We start from the raw sequence: 23,879 nt of genomic DNA on the forward strand, positions 1-23,879 counted from the left end.
GGGGTACCATGTACCCTATACTCATTTACATACGGTGGGGGGCCGGGATCTGGGGGCCCCCTTATTAAAGGGGGGCTCCCGGATTCCGATAAGCCCCCCGCCCGCAGACCCCGACAACCAACGGCCAGGGTTGTCGGGAAGAGGCCCTTGTCCTCATCTCAACATGGGGACAAGGTGCTTTGGGGTGGAGGGGCCGCGGGGCGCCCCCCTCCCCCAAGGCACTCACCCCCCCCCATGTTGAGGGCATGCAGACTGGTACGGCTCAGGAGGGGGGGGGGCTCGCTTGTCCCCACCCCCTTTCCTGGCTGGCCGGGCTGCGTGCTTGGATAAGGGTCTGGCATGGACCTGGGGGGGACCCCCACGCCGATTTTTTTATTTGAAATTTGGCGTTGTGTTCCCCCCTCAGGATTCATACCAGACAGCTGTCAGCACTGCCTGCCTGTCTCTCATCGCGAAAGGAAAAAAACGTTTTCCTTTCCCGATGAGTGAGCCATCTCGGCACTGGCTCCCACAACGGGGCTCGCAGGTGTCAAATTTCACTGAGAAATGCGGCGAGATTGACACAATATTGCGGTCACCTACTGTAGGTGATGTGATCAAGAAAAACAACAAAACAATATTGTGCTTGTGTTAATAAACTGGCAAAAGCAGCAACAATAAAATTAGGATGTGCCCTTACCATAACAGGTGGACCCTCTATTATGGAAGGTGGGGTGTATCAGCTGTAGCGTGTCCCAGGAGCCTGTAATGCAGATGTCCGTCTCTCCAGCCGTCCATCCCGCAATCAGTACAAATCATCCGGGCACCCAGCAATATCCAAAAATAAACAAAAAACCCTTATGCCCCGTACACACCGTCGGATTTTCTGACAGAAAATGTTTGATGGGAGCCTTTTGACGAAAATTCCGACCGTGTGTAGGCTCCATCGGACATTCTTCATCAGAATTTCCATTGCACAAAATTTGAGATCTAGATCTCAAATTTTTCAACAACAAAATCCGTTCGCGTAAATTCTGATCGTGTGTACACAATTCCAACGCACAAAGTTCCACGCATGCTCGAAATCAAGCAGAAGAGCCGCAATGGCTATTGAACTTTATTTTTCTCGGCTTGTCGTATGTGTTGTATGTCATTGCGTTTTTGACGTTCGCAATTTCCGACCAACTTTGTGTGAATGTGTGTATGCAATCCATGGATTTTGTTGTCGGAATGTCCGATCAGTGTCTGATCCTGTGTACGAGGCATTAGAGTGCTTTCACTTGGGGGCGTTGGCGGTAAAGCCCCGCTATTTTTAGCGGGGCTTTACCGGTACTATTTGGCCGCTAGCGAGGCGCTTTTAATCCCTGTTAGCGGCCGAAAAAGGGTTGATTTCATTGGGCAGGGGGCGCTTTAGGAGCGGTGTATACACCACTCCTACTGCGCTGCAAAGATGCTGCTTGCAGGACTTTTTTTACCGTCCTGCAAGCGCACTGCTCCAATGTGAAAGCACTCGGGCTTTCACACTGAAGAGACAGGAGAGGCTCTTTACAGGCGCTATTTTTAATGCTATAGCACCTGTGAAGCGCCTCAGTTTGAAAGCAGCCTTAGGGTATTTATTGGAAGAGCAATGCACTTAAACAAAAATAATTGGTGCTTAAAAATGGATAAAAAGCTGCAGCACAATAATAAGACTTGCGGTGACTGCTCAGTGTATCCTTACCCGACCGGTTTCATCACAATTGGACTTATTCCGGGGATACACAGAGGAGTAAAGCAGGCCATACACGGTCGAATTTCGAAGACATTTTCTTTTCAAAATCAGAAAGTTCGTTTGTTTTTTTTTTGTGATCCGATGATGCCATCATTGAGTTTCGAAATTCGACTGACCAAGCCTTCAATTTCACCTCTTGTTGCTACAGAAAATAATTTTCGTGGGCAGGAATCTTCTTTTCTCTCCGTAAATGTACTTTTCTTATTACATTTCTCGCACGATTCTCCCATCATTGATTAGAAAATCGTTTGTTTTTCCAAAAATTTCCAACATGTCCGATTCCTCAAATTTGATTGCCGCACGAAAATCAGCCATTGTTGCAGCCCACTAATGGTGCGAAATTCGTACGAAAACTCTTTCATGCGATTTTCGAAAGAAAATTCTTACGAAATTCGAACGGTGTATGGCCGGCATTAGTTAAAATAACGCAGTGCCGTATCACAAAAAATGGCTTGGTCTTGAAAGGGGGGTGTTTCTTCCGGAGCTGAAGTGGTTAATAACCACCCGTGCTGCTACAAATGAACTGAGCAGATTTTCTCCACCCTACCTACAGACATGTCCCTGTTACAGCACATTCATATCTTATGAAACCCATGTGTGTGTGTGTTGGAATGGTCTCTACCAGCTGATTCCAATATGTTGTCTGGTTGATTAGTGAATTGTGTCATTCACAGACTATACTGGGAGTTGTGTTGATGTGCAGTATTAAACCATGGCTTCTCCTTACAGTCTTGTACTGCTTCCAGGAAATAGTTCTCAACTACTAAGAAGGCTTGAGTTATGCCATTACTGCTCTGGCATTACACACATGGCAATACTATGCAGAACTACAGGAGTCAAGACCGAGTAATGCTATGAAATACTTGTTGGATCTGTGGTTTATATCTTATTCCAGTTTAGAACTAGACTCCTTCTGTGTTATTTACATACATAACATACCAAGTGGGAGAATATGCTTTGCAATTGAAAATTAAACTTCAATTTTCAGGATATGTATTAAAAGTTTATAAAGTTACAGAGAGGTTTGGCTGGAGGCAAATGGCATGGGAATTATTAGTGCCACATATGTAAGTTAGTATCAGATAGGACAAGTAAGTAAAATATATCCTGCAGATGCTGGTGAATGTTTTTATGGTTCTTTGCAAACTGTCAAGATGCTCATCCTGCTGATCCTGTTTATAAAGAAATGACAACAAAAAGGTTTGGATCTCCTTCCACTCATTATTGGAAGTCTGGCAGAGGTGTAGATGATTTGACAGAGCTTTCATTTTGATTGAATCCAGTCATGCAAAAGCAGAGAGAGCATTGCTGGAGTTCAGAGTCGGGATATAGAGAACAGTTGTGTCAGAAGAGAAAGCTCCTTACCAGCGTGTCTTCATGTCAAAGCAGGTCCACTAGATATCTCTAACGTCTAAAGTGAATCCATCTGCATGAAGGTGAAAAAAAAAATGAAAAAGAAAACCCCGCCAGTGTATACCTCTTAATTACCAGACCTTTGTTTTAGTTTTTAATGCTGTGACAATTGGTCAGGCAACTCTGTACCCAAATTAATATTATACAACTTTTTGAGACAATGCTTTCTTTTGCTTGTATTTCATAGCCATAGCCATAACCATAATAGTTTTTAATATATAGAAAAAAGACCAAAAATTTTGAAAAAAAAGACTGATGTTCAGACAGCCTCTTGAAGGCCCTAAATGTCAGGACAGTAAAAATACCCTCAAAATTGATTAGTTTAGTTTAGAACATAACATATACAGGGGTTGATTTACAAACACTGCAGAGTGCAAAATCTGGTGCAGCTACATAGTAAGGTTGAATAAAGACACCAGTCCATCCCGTTCAACCTGAGTGAGTGTCTACAATTGTCCCTATCCCTGTACATTATGTCTCATTAAGATCCTCATCTATTATATTATCATTTATTTAAGGTTCCCATATAGTGCCATCAATTTACGCAGCGCTCCACACATACATCGCACACTCACATCGGTCCGTACCCTCAAGGAGCCCACAATCCAAGGTCCCCAGCTCCGATTCATATACTAGGGCCAATTTTGGACAGAAGCCAATTAACCTACCAGCATGTCTTTGGAGTGTGGGAGGAAACCGGAGTACCCGGAGGAAACCCACACAGGCACAGGGAGAACAAGCAAACTCCAGACAGGTAGTGTCGTGGTTGGGATTTAAACCAGTGGCCCTTTTTACTGCTAGGCGAGAGTGCTACCCACTACACCACTGTGCCGCTCTGCACTATGCAGCTTTGCATAGAAACCAATCAGCTTCCAGTGTTTTTGTCAAAGCTTAATTAACAAGCTGAGGTTAGAAGCTAATTCTCTACCATTCACAGCTGCACCAGATTTTGCACTCTCCAGTTTTAGTTATTCAACCCCCATAGTGTAGAAGAGTGCAGAGGTTAGAGCTATGAAATGGTAACAGAACAGCTTGAAGATTTCACTGAAAAGGAGTTAGTTCCCCCTATGGTGGTGGTTACTGGTGCTTTACCTCTATAATGTTGGTGGTCAATGTGCCTCCTCGCAAACTGAAAAATGTAACACTTTATGGTCAGCTTTAAAGGCGAAGTCCAGCCTGAGCTTATTTGGCTCGGCTTCTTCTATGGGTCACAGGAGAGCAATCAGTTTTGCACTCCTTTGACACGTTTTCAGCAGAGAACGGTCTGAAGTCCGCTCTCTGCTGACGTCACTGGAATCAGTCCAGGCACCGCGTCGTCATGACAATAAAGTCTGGATCCGCCAAGTGCCTGGACTGATGCCTGTCTCAGCCTCTCAGTGAGCTGCTGAGAGACTGAGACGGCCGCTCCCTGCCCCTCCATAGCTCAGCGCTCCAATGAGCGCTGAGGAGCAGAGCAGGAGAGCTGCTGATTGACAGTCAGCAGCTCTCCTCTCTGGGATCTGTGAAAACCGAGCCATCTGCGGTGTTCGATGGCTCAGTTCTGAGTGTAGAGACACCGGGGACAGATGCAGCATCGGTCCCATGCTGCATTCACCTAGGTAAGTATAAAAGGGGGGGGGGGGACCCTTCTCTTTTAAACTTTTTAGTTTTAGCTGATCAAATGTGGTTTGCTTAAATAAAGTGTATCTGTAATGACTGCTGTCTAGGACTGTGTCACTATTGCTGTATATGCTGTCTAAGCTTGAACATACAGCACCTCAAACCACTTGGTTGTTCTTGAAATTATTTGAAAGGTCTTTGTGTAGCTATTTGTTAACCTTCTTTGCAGATGTTCAAAGTAAGTGATCAATGGAAAAAAAAACCCAGCATGATCTGTAGTCGGAGAAAGTCTGCCATGTTCTGATTAGTGGACATGCAAAGACTGAAGTTGTGAAAGAAATCTGATTTCTTTTTATGAGGTCGTAAGCAAAAACATAGACAAAGGAGTGGCTGTGGACATTGTTTGCCAAAGGGTTTGGCACAGTTTGACCCACACCCAGCTAGTGTGTAATTAATGTCTACAGGCTTAGAAAATTCAGTTTGTAAATCGATAGAAAATTGTCTATAAGATCGCATTCAGAGAGTAGTGGTTAAGGATTCTTACTCTTAATGGTCTAAGTTTATCAGTGGTGTACCCCAAGGTTCAGTGTTGGGACCCTTACTTTTTAACATATTTATTAATGATATAGGGTCTGGGATTAAAAGTACCATTTCAGGATTTGCAGGTGGCACCAAGCTATGCAGAATGTCTCCAACTTACATGCTGACCTCAATGCACTGTTTAATTGGGCAACTATGTGACAAATGAGGTTTAATGTTAATAAATGTAAAGTTGGGGGATTAAGAACATGCATGCATCATACATACTAGGTGAAGTAAAACTGGGGGAATTAATGGTTGAGAAGGGTCTGGGTATTCTGGTAGATTATAGGCTTAATAATAGCATGCAATGCCAGACTGCAGTTTCTAAAGGTAGCAAAATCGTTTCTTGTATTAAGAGGTCTAGAGACTCCATAGAGAGAGAGAGAATTTTGCCCTTTACAAATTATTCGTAAGACCTCATCTGGAATATGCAGTTCAGTTTTGGGCAATGATTCAAAAAAAGGATATTGGGGAACTGGAAAAAGTGCAGAGAAGAGCAACCAAACTGATAAGAGGCATAGAGGAGCTCAGCTATGAGGAAAGATTTAGAGGAACTGAATGTACTCTCCCCTGTGAAGAGGGGGGATATGATCAACATGTATAAATACAGTGTCCATTTATACAATAAAGTGGTCCATATAGTGAACTTGGTGCTGAATTATTCACTTTAAGGTCATTACAGAGGACGAAGCACTCTATTTCTGGGGAAAAGAGATTTTAACCTTCACATACTGAAAGGCTTCTTCACAGTAAATGCTTTGAAAATGTAGAACAAGTTCTGGCCAGCTCAGTAGATTGTTTTAAAGTGGGATGCATTCCAAAATGCACAAACTATAACTGGAGATATATATACATACAGTATCTCACAAAAGAGAGTACACCCCTCACATTTTTTAAAATATTTTATTATATCTTTTCATGTGACAACACTGAAGAACTTACACTTTTCTACAATGTTGCTGTCCCCTCAAAATAACTCAACACACAGCCATTAATGTCTAAACTGCTGGCAACAAAAGTGAGTACACCCCTAAGTGAAAATGTTCAAGTTGGCCCCAAAGTGTCAATATTTTGTGTGGCCACCATTTTCTTCCAGCACTGCCTTAAAGTGGAGTTCCACCCACTTTTACAACTCTTCAGCATCCCTCACTAACCTGCGAACTGTAAACAAATTGGATATTTTTTTATTTTTTTCTCAGCACCTACTGTATACCTGCTGTATTTATTTTTCACTTCCTCCTCCCTGGCCGTGGCCCATCGCATCATTTCCTGTTTGCAATGCCTTCTGGGAAGGGGCGGCAACTTCCTCTGACACTGCCGTTGCTATGGAAACCTGACCTGAAACCTATTACACTGCTTGTGCTGCACTGAGCATGTGCGAGATCTGCAAGGATGAGATCCAGGAAGGAATACAGTCTGGCTTCAGATGCCCACACTTAAGATGGCCACAGCCTGCTGTAAGTTTATAAAATAACAAAATACTGCTATAAACTAACGAAACAGACCTTAGTTTACAGACTAACTTTACTAGAATACATTAAGCTTGTGTATTATAGGGGTATTTTTATTTAAAAAGTATAATTTCAGCCGGAACACCACTTTAACTCTCTCGGGCATGGAGTTCACCAGAGCTTCACAGGTTGCCACTGGAGTCCTCTTCCTCTTCCACTCTTCCATGATGACATCACGGAGCTGGTGGATGTTGGAGACCTTGCGCTCCTCCACCTTCCATTTGAGGATGCCCCACAGATGCTCAATAGGGTTTAGGTCTGGAGATATGCATGGCCAGTCCATCGCCTTTGCCCTCAGCTTCTTTAGCAAGGCAGTGGTCGTCTTAGAGGTGTGTTTGGGGTCGTTATCATGTTGGAATACTGCCCTGTGACGCAGTCTCCGAAAGGAGGGGATTATGCTCTGCTTCAGTGTCTCACAGTACATGTTGCTATTCATGGTTCCCTTAATGAACTGTAGCTCCCCCAGTGCAGGCAGCACTCATGCAGCCCCAGACCATGACACTCCCATCAACATGCTTGACTGTAGGCAAGACACGCTTGTCTTTGTACTCCTCACCTCGTTGCCGCCACACACGCTTGAAACCATCTAAACCAAATACGTTTTTCTTGGTCTCATCAGACCACAGGACATGGTTCCAGTAATCCATGTCCTTAGTCTGCTTGTCATGAGCAAACTGTTTGCGGGCTTTGTAGTGCATCATCTTTAGAAAAGGCTTCCTTCTGGGACGAAAGCCATGCAGACCAATTTGATGCAGTGTGCGGTGTATTGTCTGAGCACTGACAGGCTGACCCCCACCCCTTCAACCTCTGTAGCAATGCTGACAGCACTCATATGTCTATTTCCCAAAGACAACCTCTGGATATGACATTGAGCACGTGCACTCAACTTCTTTGGTTGACCATGGCGAGGCCTGTTCTGAGTGGAACCTGTCCTGTTAAACCGCTGTATGGTCTTGGCCACTGTGCTGCAGCTCCGTTTCAGGGTCTTGGCAATCTTCTTATAGCCTAGGCCATATTTATGTAGAGCAACAATTCTTTTTTTCAGATCCTCAGAGAGTTCTTTGCCATGTTGAACTTCCAGTGACCAGTATGTGAGCGTGAGAACGATAACACCAAATTTAACACACCTGCTCCCCATTCACTCCTGAGACCTTGTAACACTAACGAGTCACATGACATCGGGGAGGGAAAATGGCTAATTGGGCCCAATTTGGACATTTTCACTTACGGGTGTACTCGCTTTTGTTGCCAGCGGTTTAGACATTAATGACTGTGTGTTGAGTTATTTTGAAGGGACAGCACATTTACACTGGTATGCAAGCTTTACACTAACTACTTTACATTGTAGCAAAGCGTCATTTCTTCAGTGTGGTCACATTAAAAGATATAATATTTACAAAAATGTGAGGGGTGTACTCACTTTTGTGAGATACTGTGTGTGTGTATATATATATATATATATATGTTACGACCAAAAATGTAAATGTATTTTATTGGGATTTTATGTGATAGGCCAACACAAAGTGGCACAAAATTGTGAAGTGGAAGGAAAATGATGAATGGTTTTCAAGATTTTTTACAAATAAATATATGAACAGTGTGGCGTGCATTTGTATTCAGTTCTACTTTGTAGAACCACCTTTCGCTCCAATTACAGCTGCAAGTCTTTTTGGGAATGTCTCTACCAGCTTTGCACATGTAGAGAGTTGCCCATCCTTCTTTGCAAAATAGCTCAAGCTCTGTCAGATTGGATGGAGAGTGTCTCTGAACAGCAATTTTCAAGTCTTGCCACAGATTCTTAATTTGGTATGTCTGGACTTTGCCTGGGCCATTCTAATACATGAATATGCTTTGATCTAAACCAGGGGTCTCAAACTGGCGGCCACCAGCTGTTGCGAAACTACAAGTCCCATCATGCCTCTGCCTGTGAGAGTCATGCTTGTAACGGTCAGCCTTGCAATGCCTCGTGGCACTTGCAGTTTCGCAACAGCTGGACGGCCGCCAGTTTGAGACCCCTGATCTAAACCATTCCATTGTAGCTCTGGCTGTATGTTTAGGGTCGTTGTCCTGCTGGAAGGTGAACCTCCAGCCCTAGTCTTTTGTAGACTCTAACAGGTCTTCTTCTAAGTTTGCCCTGTATTTGGATCCATCCATCTTCTCATCAACTCTGACCTGCTTCCCTGTCCCTGATGAAGAAAATCATCCCCACAACATGATGCTGCCACGGGTGGTGTGTTCAGGGTGATGTACAGTGTTAGTTTTCCGCCACACATAGCATTTTGCTTTTAGGTCAAAAAGTTCAATTTTGGTACCGTCTTGGTTAAATTTTGGTTCACTTTCCAGCAGGACAACGACCCTAAACATACAGCCAGAGCTATAATGGAATGGTTTAGATCAAAGCATATTCATATCTTAGAATGGCCCAGGCAACGTCCAGACCTAAATCCAATAGAGAATCTTTCTCAAGACTTGAAAATTGCTGTTCACAGACGCTCTCCATCCAGTCTGACAGAGCTTGAGCTATTTTGCAAAGAAGAATGGGCCAAAATCTCACCCTCTAGATGTGCAAACCTGGTAGAGACATCCCCCAAAAAGACTTGCAGCTGTAATTGCAGTGAAAGGTGGTTCTACAAAGTACTGACTCGGAGCAGAATACAAATGCACGCCACACTTTTCACATATTTACTTGTAAAAAAATTTGAAAACCATTCATCATTTTCCTTCCACTTCACAATTATGTGCCACTTTGTGTTGGTCTTTCACATAAAATCCCAATAAAATACATTTACGTTTTTGGTTGTAACATGACAAAATGGAGAGAAGAGTGATAGAATGTCGGTGGTTTATTAGGAAGCCTTATTTTGCGCTAAATGGGTTGGTAAAATGCTTCCTGTACTGTGTTTTTTTTTTTTTTTTTTTTTTTTAATCCTTTACATTCATCTCCCACATCCTCATCAATCCCAGCCAAAGAGAAATCTTTTTATAGGCACTGTCAGTTTGGAAGTATATGTTTTCCCCTCTGTTATGATAACTTGTCAAATTCTTCTCAGCTCAATTGAATCCGGAATCTGCAGCAGAACAAGTTTTGACAAGTTACAAAAGTCACTTATTAATAGAGGGCTAAGCAACACATCATCACTCTTGGTTTAAACTAGACAGAACAATAATACTACAGAAATAATTTTTGACATGTTTGAACATTTGGATCCATTGTCTTAGTCCCTTGGAGTCTGATGGTCTTATTCTGTAAGGCAGTTCAAACAGCAATATGTGCAAAATGGAGTGGCAGCCAATTACAGCTCAATTTACTGAAGTTCAATCACAGAAAATTGTATTTTGATTGGTTGCTATTAATGGTTGCCTTCTGCACATTTGTTCTGACTTCACTACAAGACCATAAACTTTATCTCCAGCAACATATAGGGCTTATACGACCTGGTGTTCTATTTATCCTCTGCATCGATTCAGACAATTTAACTCCATGAATAAACTCACATGTTGAAGAGGTCAGACAATGAAAGCCTTTCCAATATTCTGTTTAATGGAGGATACTCATAAATAGGAAAACATTACTGTTGTGAGCCACATGGAAAGATATCTACACCAAGACAGGATACTGGAGAATCACTCAGAAGGAGGGGGGAGGAGTATACACAAGTACGGTGAGAGAAAGGGCTCAGCTTAGAAAGGAGGGAACAGCTTAAAGACACATGGCAATGAAAACCAAGTTATGAACACGGAGAAATAATAATAAATCACATAGTGTAACACAACAACATTCATTCCTATTGAGCTCGGAGAGCTTCTGTACAAGTGAAAGGCTCTATCCAGCCTGTAAACTGGATTTTACCTGTGTGCGTGCATACAACATATTTCCCAAACGTGAATATCCACAGTCAGTTAATACATTGTACACGTATGCAGTGGGCATCATCGTTTACGAGAATAAGTACAGCTGCTTATGGCCATTCACTTGTACGTGGCACCTGCATCTTCCTAGGCAAGGAAAGTGCCTGGATTACTACGTTTAGAATTTTTATACCTCCTGCTGTCTGTTTGCATGAGGTCTTAAAATTAGAATGATGGTTGTGGGTCAGATTTAGTTGGTATGGTGTATCATGTTTTTATGATTTACGGTCTTTGTATTTATAAATATTTAATACATGAGTAAGGATTCCTAAAGCACTGTATGATTGCTAATAAGGCGATACAGAAGGTGAAGCTTGCTTGCTTGCCTTTGTCTGAATAAAACCTGGTACTGGGCCATCTGATAAAGGATTAGTCACTGCTGTGGTGACTAAGGTCACAAAATGACACTTCAGTAAAGTTTGTGTGCAGCACTGTGTTGAAACACGCTGTAATGAGTTGTGCTGTGCGAAAATGCAGCATGTCTACATTTTAATGAGGTATACTGCACCTCACCACATTGTTGTGGTGTTAAAAAAAAACAAAGAAACTTAGAAAGCACTTGTTTTGTAGGGGCCCCGAACATTAAGGTTGTGTTATTCTGTGCAGATCAACGCAACTGAATGCAGATAGTGTGAACAAGCCCTTTCTGAGTTCTGTAAACAATTGACATCTTTTAACACAGCTGTGAAAAGAAATCTAGAGCTCCACCTGCTGACTGCTTAGAAGACTTACAATAATATGAAATATGTTTTGTTTTGTTTTTTTGTTTTTTACCTTGGCTAACAAAACAAAAAAATGATATGTATGTATAATTTTTTTTTTTTGACGTGATGATGCATATCTTTCCTTACTATTGTACGAGTATTTGGTATATTGCTTGTTCAAAATTGTATGGGTCTTCTTTTTTTATTTTATATTGATATATAAATATTGGGAGTAGTGTTTAGAAAATGTTAATGTATGTGTATTAATTAATTGTCATTTGTAAGCTGTATTGTATAAATGCAACTGTTTTATATAAACCTAATATGTTGGCATCGCAGTTTTATAAAAACTCACTTGGATAGCCCACATCAAACACTTCAGTTCCTTTAAGACCCCTTTCACACTGGGGCATTTTTCAGGCACCTTTGGGACAAAAATAGCGCCTGTAAAGTGCCTGAAAAACGCCTCCCCTGCAGCCCCAGTGTGAGAGCCTGAGTGCTCTCACACTATGGAGGTGCGCTTGCACAACGTTAGAAAAAGTCCTGCAAGCAACATCTTTTGGGCGGTGGAGGAGAAGTGTATACATAGCTCCTCCACCGCCCTTGCCATTGAGATCAGTGGGCACCTCTGCTGAAGCGCCTGCAAAGCACTCCGGCAGCGGCGCTTTGCAGGCGCTTTTAACCCTTTATTCGGCCGCTAGTTGGGTTAAAAGCGCCCCGCTAGCATGCCTCATGGAACTTGTAGTTTTGCAACAGCTGGAGGGCCACCAGTTTAAGACCTTTGATCTAGACTGTCATGAATAGTTGTATTCTAGCTGGTTGTGTCAAACCTATTCACTTTGTGTTTTAATGGGCATCAAAGCCAACTGTTCTGTTTACTCAGCTATAATTCTTATTGAATTGAATTAACTCAATGTGATCACTTGGAAGCCTATACTCATTAAGGTATTTGGACAAAATCTGTAAAAATCAAAGCCTGTAGTATTGATTACAGTTTTCTTTTTTTTTTTTAATACTGTGAAAGTGGGGGCAGATGGAGTACATTTAAAGAGATTGTCTCCATATTTTATTTCTGTTTCAAAACATTTTTATTAGGAAGAAATAATATATGTACCATACAACAATGTCTAATTTTTTACAGATAACAATTTAGTGATGTCACAAAGTACAATATCCAACATTCAGTTCATTTTTTTTACACATGTATACAGTAAGCAAAGTCCCATTGGTAAAGGACACCTATCTTTCAAGAAACATAGCTATTGGTATCAGAAATGTCAAACAGGCAATGTACACAACTGAGGTCGTTCTCCATGCTACAGACGCAATAAAAGTAACAGCTTGTTAATATGTATTGTGGAGATTCACCCCATTATAGGACACCTAAAGTTCAGATTCAAACAGAGAGCAAAAGCAAGTGTAAGAATTGTTTCTTTTTTCATAGAAATAGAAGGGGATACCAGGTTAGGGAGGGAGGGAGACACCAGGGAATGAGCTCCTTTGCATAGCCAGTTGGTATCATAGCAGGTCATTTCAATGGGTTATAAAAGTAATAAAGTCTTTTATTTAAGATAGTACTCTTATCTGTGGAGCATGTTTCAATTCTAAGGCGCCTTTCACATGGACATCTATTCTGCCGCAGTTAAAAGCATGTTTTTTTTTCTGTGAAATTTAAGACACCAGGCACTGCGATCAGCTGCATTTGTACAGTGTGATTAGCTGCGGTTGCGTTTAGCTGCGGTTTGCCATTTCCATAGCAACCCGACAGGGTACCGACTCATATTGAACGGGGATCCGACTTGGATCCCTGCCAATACCAGGTACTGTGTTTGGTATGAATCTTGAGGGGGAACCTCACGCCAAATTTTAAATAAAAAACCGGCATGGGTTCCCCTCCAAGAGCATACCATGCCCTTCGGTCTGGTATAGATTCCAAGGGGCACCCCCTATGCCGAAAAAACGGCGTGGGGGGCCCCCCCAAATCCATACCAGACCCTTATCCGAGCACGCAACCTGGTCGGTCAGGAAAGGGGACGAGCGAGCGCCCCCCCCCCCCCTCGAACCGTACCAGGCCGCATGCCCTCAACATGGGGGGGTTGGTGCTTTGGGGCAAGGGGGGCCCCCCCCACCCCAAAGCACCTTGTCCCCATGTTGATGAGGACAAGGGCCTCTTCCCGACAACCCTGGCCGTTGGTTGTCGGAGTCTGCGGGCGGGGGGCTTATCGGAATCCGGGAGCCCCCTTTAACAAGGGGGCCTCCAGATCCCGGCCCCTCACCCTATGTGAGTATGGGGTACATGGTACCCCTACCCATTCACCTGGGGAAAAAAAGTGTCAATAAAAAAAACACACTACACAGGTTTTAAAAGTAATTTATTAGGCAGCTCCGGGGGTCTTCTGCCAACTTCTGGGGTCTCTCAGGCCTCTTCTCCCTCTCTCTGGTGTCGTCTCCTCGCTCTCTGGTTCTTCTCCGGTGCCTTCTTCCTTCTGCCGGGCTCCTCCGCTATCTTCTGCTCTTTTGCTAGCGGAGGAGCCCAGTCTTTTGAGACGTTTTCTTCCCTCTTCTCTTCCAGAGATGTTGACACAACGCTCCCTCTTATTGTAATGCCGTGAGCGAAGTCCGCAACCAATTATATAGGCATGGGGCATGGCCACCGGGAGATGTCACCCGGTGACCCCGCCCCCTTAGGACGTCACAGTCCCGGGACATGTCGGGAAGAGGCCCTTGTCCTCCTCAACATGGGGACAAGGTGCTTTGGGGGTCGGGCGCCCCCCCTTGCCCCAAAGCACCAACCCCCCCATGTTGAGGGCATGCGGCCTGGCACAGTTCAGGAGGAGGGGGGGCTCGCTCGTCCCCACCCCCTTTTCTGACTGACCGGGCTGCGTGCTCAGATAAGGGTCTGGTATGGATTTGGGGGGGACCCCCATGCTGTTTTTTCGGCGTAGGGGGTGCCCCTTGGAATCCATACCAGACCGAAGGGCCTGGTATGCTCTTGGAAGGGAACCCATGCCGGTATTTTATTTAAAATTTGGCGTGGCGTTCCCCTTCAAGATTCATACCAAACTGTGCCGGGCATTGGCGGGGATCCAAGTCGGATCCCCGTGCTTGTTGCTCATTGGGAAAGGAAAAAACATCTAGGCGCTATTATCCGCAGCTGACACAGTGCACTGCGGTTATGTGCGGATAGCTGCGCTAAATCGCTCCTGGACGCAGTCAATTCTATTTTTTCTATCCGCACCAAACTGCATGTATTCAAAACGCAGCTAAACGCAGTGTGTGAATGGGGCCATAGGAAAGCATTGTGTGCTTTTAGCTGCGGTAGAAAACTAGAAAATCCGCAGCTAAAAGCGCCATTCTATCCGTCCGTGTGAAAGGGGCCTAATTGTTAAATCTTTATTCAGTAATGAAATAGTAAATAATCGTTTGGTTTGCCTCTTTAGTTAAAAGTTAAGAGCACTTCAAAATTAATAAGAATACAACACTTTTATTTGTCAGGTCTTAGTAACCATGGCCCCCTCTTTCACTGTGTCCAGAGAGAGATGTTCTCTGGAGCTGTCTGGGACACAAGTTAAAGCAGTTTTTGATGAATCTGTCTGTAAGCCACTGTCTGCCTGCTGTACAGGTTATTAAGGGTCGAGTAGGAGAGATCCAAGGTTTGTCATCTCTGCTGGCACAGAGTCCGGCATTTTCACAGAACTTTTGTTAGCAAAGGCTGTGAGAGCAGAGAACAATGCAGAATGTTGAGATAACTTCACATGACACTAAACTCTTACCTTTAGACCTCTAGGAGTTACGCTGTAGCACAGCCACACAGGGTAGAGATGACTGGAGCACCAAGGCTGACACAGGAAGCTGTGGCTTTGCTGTAGCATGACTCCTAGAGAGCTTGATGAAGTGGTTTAGTACTCTGAAAACTTTCCAGCAATTTTCAAGCATTCTTGTGACAGATCAGGGCAGCAACATAGTGCATGAAAGGCAAGTACATCCTGCCTATAGTCTCTATACATTTAAACATGTTGCTTTGCCTAGCATAAGTAAAATAGACCATTCATTAAAGCAACTAGCCAAAGAAACTTTCTTCTAATTGTCAGATTCCTGTGTCCACCATTGTGTATTGTGGTTGCATCCACCTTATATCAATACAGAATAAAGTAATGAGAAACCCTCCTGGTCTTGCCCTGGACTCACAGCCTTCTGGACCCGGGTTCGTCAATGGATCCTCAAATAAACAGATATACATATGCCCATGAAAGCGGTGGCCTTCGTTCTCCATTTAACACCTGTGTCTTTGAAACACTATAAAGGCTCTCTTCTGCTGCATTTGTTAAATGCAGCGAAGGCCTGCGTACCACTGTGTTGGAAACAGACCACTGTAGACCGATGCAGACCTTCGGTTTACATGTGGTTTGCCAGGACAAAAAAGAATCGCCATGTGAAGACTTTGATGACCTCTGTCAACCATTGTGAGGAACGCTGTATTAAAATCTGGTTGTACTGGATGGACTTCATGTGCTCTCCCAAATATCGAGACGTCAAGGGCCTTCAGGCATACAACACTTTTTAGGTCTTGCCTGACCCCCTTGAATTATGCAAGCTGGACTCCTATTCATGCGGCTGCCTGGAATTCCGCACAGGGCTTTTCCCCTCCCACCCTAAAGAATCTTGCCCTGGTCGTGGGCTTATTAGGTTCTATGTCAGTGCATGCAAGTGTGGTCTCAATAAGGCATGGAGGCTTTACAATTGAGATCTCTCAGTGAACTTACTACCTACACTGTATTACCAAAAGTATTGGAAAGCCTGCCTTTACACGTACATGAACTTTAATGGCATCCCAGTCTTAGCCCGTAGGGTTAAATATTGAGTTGGCCCACCCTTTGCAGCTATAACAGCTTTAACTCTTCTGGGAAGGCTGTCCACAAGGTTTAGGCGTGTGTTTATGGGAATGTTTGGCCATTCTTCCAGAAGCACATTTGTGAGGTCAGGCACTGATGTTGGACAAGAAGGCCTGACTCACAGTCTCTGCTCTAACTCATCCCAAAGGTGTTCTATCTGGTTGAGGTCAGGACTCTGTGTAGTCCAGTTAAGTTCCTCCACCCCAAACTCGCTCTTCCATGTGTTTATGGACCTTGCTTTGTGCACTGGTGCACACTCATGTTGGAGCAAGAAGGGGCCATCCCCAAACTGTTCCCACAAAGTTGGAAGCATGAAATTGTCCAAAATGTCTTGGTGTGCTAAAACCTTCTGAGTTCCCTTCACTGGAACTAAGGGGCCAAGCCCAACCCCTGAAAAACAACCTCACACCATAATTTCCACTCCACCAAATTATTTTGACCAGTGCACAAAGCAAGGTCCATAAAGACATAGATTAGCGAATTTGGGATGAAGGAACTTGACTGGCCTGCACAGAATCCTGTCCTCAACCCAATAGAACACCTTTGGGATGAATTAGAGTGAAGACCATGAGCCAGGCCTTCTTGTCCACTTCAGTGCCTGACCTCACAAATGCGCTTCTGGAAGAATAGTCAAACGTTCCCATAGACACACTACTAAAGTGTGTGTGTGTGTGTGTGTGTGTGTGTGTGTGTGTGTGTGTAAAGGCAGGCGTCCCAGTACTTCTGGTAATATAGTGTATGTCTCATGCTCCGCACAGTTTGTGGTACTTGTTGGATGCATGTTTCTATGTACTGCTTTACACTGCATTTGGAGAAACCACCCAGCCAGGTCATTCTCTGCTAGTGTATAAGAATTTTTCGTGTAGATTCTTACACTTGATTTTGATTGTACCACCTGTTTGTACTTTTGAAAAGTAAAAGAAAAAAGTAATGAGAAACCACAGCATGCTGCAGGGAATGTAAGCATTTGGTATACTTGAAATGTTCTTGAAGATTCTTCTCTTGCCATAGCTTTTGAACAGAGCAAATATAAGATCACTACCAAAGTGGTATTAATCTTAGTTTTTTTTTAAGTTGTTTCTCTGGCAAAATAGTCACTTTAAAGAGTAGGTAACCGTTCTCCCATACACACAGCCTGTGCTGATGTCGCCTAGTACATTTAAAAAAAAAAAAAGATCTTACCCTGCTCAGCTTCTCCAAGGCCTGGACATTGCTGACAGTTACCCTTGTAATTCTGAATGAAAAATATGCTCCAGGGAAGGTAATGGCTCTATTTTGCTCATGTAAAGGTTATATACGCAGGCATTTCACATAGTTTCCTGTGCATATGTAATAATGGAGAACAGGGAGTAGTGCATGGCACAGCCTGTAAGCTCTTACTGTTCTAGGTAAGCAAGGTAGTGTAAGCTAGAAATTTTGTATTTTCACGCCATAGGAGAGATTGGGGAAATGTGGGACAGGTAAGCCTACACTTTAAAGCTATGTTACCTGTCTTCTGGGAATGGTTTAAACATAATAACTGAAGTGGCAAAATATGGAGCTCTGCTGCAGAAAATTCTGCTTCAGGCTTCCTGCAGTACTGATCGCATAACCTCAAGCCTAGCCTATTAGTCAAATGATCTTTACTTTAGAAGAGGCTTAGCCAGTCTAAACTCTGGTCCTTCTCATCATTTCAGATAACATGACCAAATGCCTAGGAATTTTGGTTAAGTAAGCCACATAAAATTGATACCATACCATCTTTGTAAAATTCTGTAAAATATTTTTTACTGAAAAAAATTAACCGGAACCATAATTTTCTTCAGTAATGATATTGAAGCCCTTGGCATACTCTCTATTTTTTATCCCAAAAACTGCTTTGTTATAGTAAATGTGAACCCTCACCTTGTAAAAACAACCCATTCAGTTTATATTCGAAGTGAAAGGCAAAACATCTGTGTATTCAAAAAAAAAATATTAATGCCTTTTTTCCCCTGTTGTCAGCTGCATAAGGATCTCAGAGAGCTATGGGAGGAGAAACAGCAGGCTGTGCAAAGGGGTGTGTCAGCACAAGTCTGATCATTGGAGGAGAGAGCACAGCACATCCAGAAAACTGACAATGCTGTTCTGTCATGCCTAGTGTGGTCAGTTTTTAATAGGAAAGCAGAAGGACTGGCAGGAACACCAGGTGTTTTACACAAAGGAAACAAAACGAAGAGAACAGGATACTTTTTTCATACAAGCACATGGTAAAGCAGGCACATATCAGAAATATGAAACGTTGGAGTAACATATTCTTTAACATCTGACTATAGGTCCACTTCACAACCACATAGAAAGAGGAGTGCAACGTGCAGAGGACACCCAATGTGTTATTCAGTTCCCCATCACCTACATAAAAAGGGTAAAGGAAGGTGTTTTAATGCCCTAGAGCAGCAGTGTCCAAACATTCTGAACAAAGGGCCAGGTTACTGTCCTTCAGACTTTGATGGGGCCAGACTGTGCCAGTGGGAGTAGAGAATCCCCTGATATCAATGGGAGCGAAAAATTTATCATTGGTACTAGTGGGAAGAATATTGCTCCATTGTTGGTATTAGGGGCAGAAATAGTGCCCTGTCATTGGTGTCAGTGGGAGAAATAGTGCCCCATCATTAGTGTCATTGGGAAGAATAGTGCCCTATTCTAACGGACTGTGGCCACTGGGAGTAGAGAATCCCCTCGCGTCAATTGTAAAGAATGTATGATTGGTACTAGTGGGAGGACTATTGCTCCATCGTTAGTGTCATTGGGAAGAATAGTGCCCCATTGCAGGTATCAGGAGAAGGAATAGTGCCCCATCATTGGTGTCAGTGGGAAGAATAGTGCCCCATCATTGGTGTCAGTGGGAAGAATAGTGCCCCATAGTTGGTGTCAGTGGGTGGAATAGTGCCCCATTATTGGTGTCAGTGGGAAGAATAGTGCCCCATCGATGGTGTCAGTGGGAGGAATAGTGCCCTATCGTTGGTATCAGGAGAAGGAATAGTCCCCTATCATTGGTCTCAGTGGGAAGAATAGTGCCCTGTCGTTGGTGTCAGTGGGAGGAATAGTGCCCTATTATTGGTGTCAGTGGGAAGAACAGTGCCCCATCGTTGGGGTCAGTGTTAGGAATAGTGCAGTATTGTTGGTATTTGTGACAGGAATTATGCCCTGGTATTGGGATAGAAGAAATAGTGTCCCAAGGGCCCGATAAAAGCAGTTAAAGGGCCACATCCGCAGATTGGAAACCACTGCCATAGAGCAAACATTGCTATAGAAGATGTCACATCTTCAGTGCAGTTCAGAAAATCCAGGCTAACATTCACTGCTTTTTATGTTTACATCATTTTTAGATTGAATATATGTTAGAGAGGGCATTTGAAATTTAATGAATGAATGCCATATAACTATTCTGTACCAGAGGGTATAAAGTGCTTCAATTTATTTTCATTAATAATATTGGCAAGATTCTATTTTTACGGCTTGATTTGGCTTAGCTAGTAACACACATGAAAGATCTATACTAGGGGTATAAAGTGCTTTGTTTAAACAGATTGTCAGGATCTTATTTTTACAGACAATTCCAGTAACATACTCATGTCATGGACCCCATCACAATGCACTGCCTGAATATGGTTAAAAAGTTAATCCTTTCATAACTCTTGTTGAATTTCTTAACTTTCGTTGACCTTTTAATATAGATGACAAAACCTGACACACCCTATGCTTTGCCTTGTGCTGACATTTTTAGGTTTAGGATGTTTGCCAGCACCCCAAGCTCATTTAACAGTTTTAAATACTGTCCAGCAGTCCAAGGTTTAAAGTATATGTGAACCCTCACCTTATAACACAACATATTCATTTTAAAATAAAAATGAAAGGCAAAATGTTTCTATATACATATATAAAAGATCACATACCCTCTGTTCTCATCTGCATAGGGAGCTCAGAGAGCTAGAGGAGGAGGAATGGCAGTACACTGGTCTTCCTATTGAATGATGTCGGGGGGGGTGGGGGTGGCAATATCTGCACAAGTGTTATCATTGGAGCAAAGCAGGCTGAGTTCACAGAAAACTGACAATGCTGTGCTCTCATGCCTAGCGTGGTCAGTTTTGACGGACTGGCAAAATCGCCAGGGATTTCACACAAAAGAAGCAATACAAAGAGAACAGGATACTTTTTCATCCAAGCACATGGTACAGTAGGCACATATCAGGAATATGAAATGTTCGGTGAAGATATTGTTTAAAGCATAATGCTAGTTTGCAAAATATGTGATATTTGTAAAAGAGCTTATATGGGTCTAATTTGCATGTATAAATATTATAGTGCTGATTCATTAAAAATAAAGGAAGGAAATGCAGTAAAGAATTGGATTTGCTGATCTCTATAACCGCTCAGAATTGCTGTTTAATTTTACCATAAAATGAAAGTTAAAACTTTGTTAGTTGGTAATGGGAGCATATTCACTTGTGTTTTACTTTCTGCTTTTCAATTTTAATTTGTCATCCCTTTTGTAAGAAATGATTATGCCTCAGCAGCCTCACACTGTCCTGAATGGAGTTTACAAGGCACAATTCTTTAAAGCCAGGACTGCTTCAATTACAAGGCTGAGACTTGCAGCGTTTCCCCTCCTGCTTTTTAAGCCAACCTGCTCTCCTGCAGTAATTTTGATTAACACAAATCCGAAGCACACTTTCAGGCCACTGGGCTTTGTAGACATTGAGATTGTTCTTCAGTCCTTCCACTGTGGAAACCATGCATGATTCTCTACTCCACCATGGACTTCAGTTTAAGTTAGCCTTGATAATCTCCTATTACATACTGTACATGTAAATGTTCTCAAAATATTCAGGGTTTTTCAGGTGACCCCCACCCATCCCTCTTCCACCTCTTCTCACTGGTATAAGTGAGATAGTACACTGGTTGGTGTAGGGGAAAAAAAATTGCCAATATATCTTGTTTTGCCTCGGGCTTAGAAATAATGTTATTCTATAGTGATGTACTACTAGGAATAATGTTATTCTATAGTGATGTACTACTCTATCCCCTGAGTGTGTTTTCCCTGTTCTGCTGATTTATTTTTGCTTAAGGGTAACTGCACTTACCCTTAAAGAGTGCAAATGCTCTCCCCCAGCATTCTTGACAAGCTACCTATTCACCTGCCACTGCTCTACAAAGACAGTATTAGCCATGCAGCCTGCTCAGCATTACCCAGCCTCTCGAAAGATTTCACATTCATTCCAATATAAAGTCCTTGTTTTGCTAGGTGTAATTAATTGAGGTTTTCAGTGAGCATGCAAGGAGCAATACCTGACAGTGACTTGTTTCCTAAAGAAGCTTTGCAATGCAAAGAAGGCCACACCGTAATCCTCTCAAAGGAGCTAGAAGGGTACATGTTAGGGATGTTGGGGTAGGGCATTGGGTGCACTAGTGCTTTTAGTGCGCTTACCTGTAAATGTAAACTGGTAAAAGATAATTTTATCTAGCACTGAATGTTTGCTGGTGGAATCTCATTGATGATGAGAGGCCCATTTTTGCCAAGCCTCCATGGCAATTACTATCTAAGACTGGCTATACACTGTTCGAGTAACGGGCAGCCTGAATGTACCAAAAATGATCAGTCAACTTGGGTGCAACCAGCCTGCCGGATTTGGTAGCGATAATCACGGTCTTCTCCAGGCGGGGATGGCCTCCCCGCTCTTCCCCCAGCACAACCCCCTCCCACTGGGCGAAGACAATGGCCCGGCTGGTAGGAGGGAGTCCCGCATCAACACTGTGTTGATGGGGGAAACTAGCAAATTTCTTTCCTCCTACAACCCCTAGTTGCTCCGTCTATGGGCCTGCCTAACTGCTTGTAGGCTGAATTTGGTGGTTAAAAATAACACCCAGATATAAGCACTCGCAGACACCATTGTCAAGATTTCCACATAGTAATTTACATCCCCACCCCTCCCACAATGTCATCTTTCAGCTAGGCATCATCATTTTGCTTTTTAAGGGCTGCAGCAGTTGGGTAGTACTAGGAAATCTAGAGACAATATCTCCCTGCTTAATTTTCCAGAGAGAAGTTGAGAAGGTTCAAATTTCTGACAACTCAGCAAATCTAAAATGTCACTTAAGGGTGATGTTTGCTTATGAAATCTATGCTTTGATTACTCAAATGTAAGAGATGGGGATGTCAGGAATCTACTTTACTACTCCGTTTTGCTTTTCTAGAGTTGAGTGGATGAGTTCTTTGATTCCTTATTTTTTATGTTTAATCTTATTCATTAAATGAGAAGTATGGGATAGGCTAAATTAACAAATATTTCCATAATCATGAATCATCTGTTATTTCTTTCCTCTCTGCTTTTTGTTTTCCAGCACTTCATCTATAATGTAGATTCCTGTAACGGTCCATTTGCTGTTTGAAAGTTTAAAGGGGGGAGGTTACAACTTCAGCAATCCGCCCCCCTCTTTCTGTCACTCCTCTACTGTGAAATGTGGCTGCACCTACTGTACAGGCACAAACCTGAACAGTAAACAAGTTCAGACACTGTGCTATTCCAGTGCACAGAGGAAAATACATAATTGACATAGGCATGGCTGGACCTAGGAGGGGGGCGCAGTACCCCTCAAGCTTTCAGTTGTGCACCCCCCCCCCCCCCCCCATCGTCTATGAATCCTGTGCCCGTTGGGCTCCTTCTCACATCTCTGCACTGCACACAGTCTGGACACAGGCAGCACAGCTGCTCTCCCTCCCCCTCTCACACAACACACATCTCAGATCAATTCTCTTACACTGTGTAGCTGCCTGCTATGCTGCACAGCTTTTTTTATCTAAGAACCGCAGAATAGCAGGCAGCTACACAGTGTGCAGATAAAGGCTGTCTGCAAGAGAATCTATCGGAGCTGTATGCTGTGTGACAGGAGGAGGGAGGGGGAGAACAGACAGCCCAGAGACAACATCAAATAGAGGAGAAGGAAAGGGGGTCAAGATTTTCAGCAAAGGAATCCAGGGAAGACTGTAGCCCCCCAACAGGTATTTACCTTGATTTTAACAGAAAGGGTGCACTTCTCAGAGGGCTTGGAACGTTTTTCTGTATAAGCAGTTCACGGGGAATAGGATGAAGGAAACACATACTTCTCTTAAGTTTTCAAAGGTACATTTCAAAGTAAAGTAAGACAATGTGGGCATAGTACAATTTGTTGGATTACAAAGTTGACAAACATGATATACAGCTCACATACTGTATATGACAAAATAAAATCAGCCATGACCATGTGCAGAATCAGATCATTCGGACCATAACTGATCGGAAACCAAGGATGGGGCACTAAAAACATTGTCAAAATATTGTTCTTTTGAGACCTTGAATAATAGGAAGCCAGTTGAGCATCCACACATACTTCCATCTGAGAATATTTAAATACTGCTCATCATGTCCCAATAGCCAATAGGTCGCATTATGAAAGGTGTATCAAAACTGTTAAACATGGCAACATGTGAGTCTTTAGAAGGGGTAGGAAGTGAAGAGGAGGG

At 43.0% G+C, this 23,879-nt stretch overlaps 1 protein-coding gene across 10 annotated transcripts in view; it reads left to right on the forward strand.

The window, feature by feature from the left end:
- PITPNM2 (phosphatidylinositol transfer protein membrane associated 2) overlaps positions 1 to 23,879 on the forward strand; it is a 466,805-nt gene that overhangs the window by 235,746 nt on the left and 207,180 nt on the right. The gene's annotated exons all lie outside the window — the stretch shown is intronic.

The sequence above is a fragment of the Aquarana catesbeiana genome, linkage group LG01, assembly GCF_042186555.1.
Source record: "Aquarana catesbeiana isolate 2022-GZ linkage group LG01, ASM4218655v1, whole genome shotgun sequence".
In the NCBI taxonomy this organism is placed as follows: domain Eukaryota; kingdom Metazoa; phylum Chordata; class Amphibia; order Anura; family Ranidae; genus Aquarana; species Aquarana catesbeiana.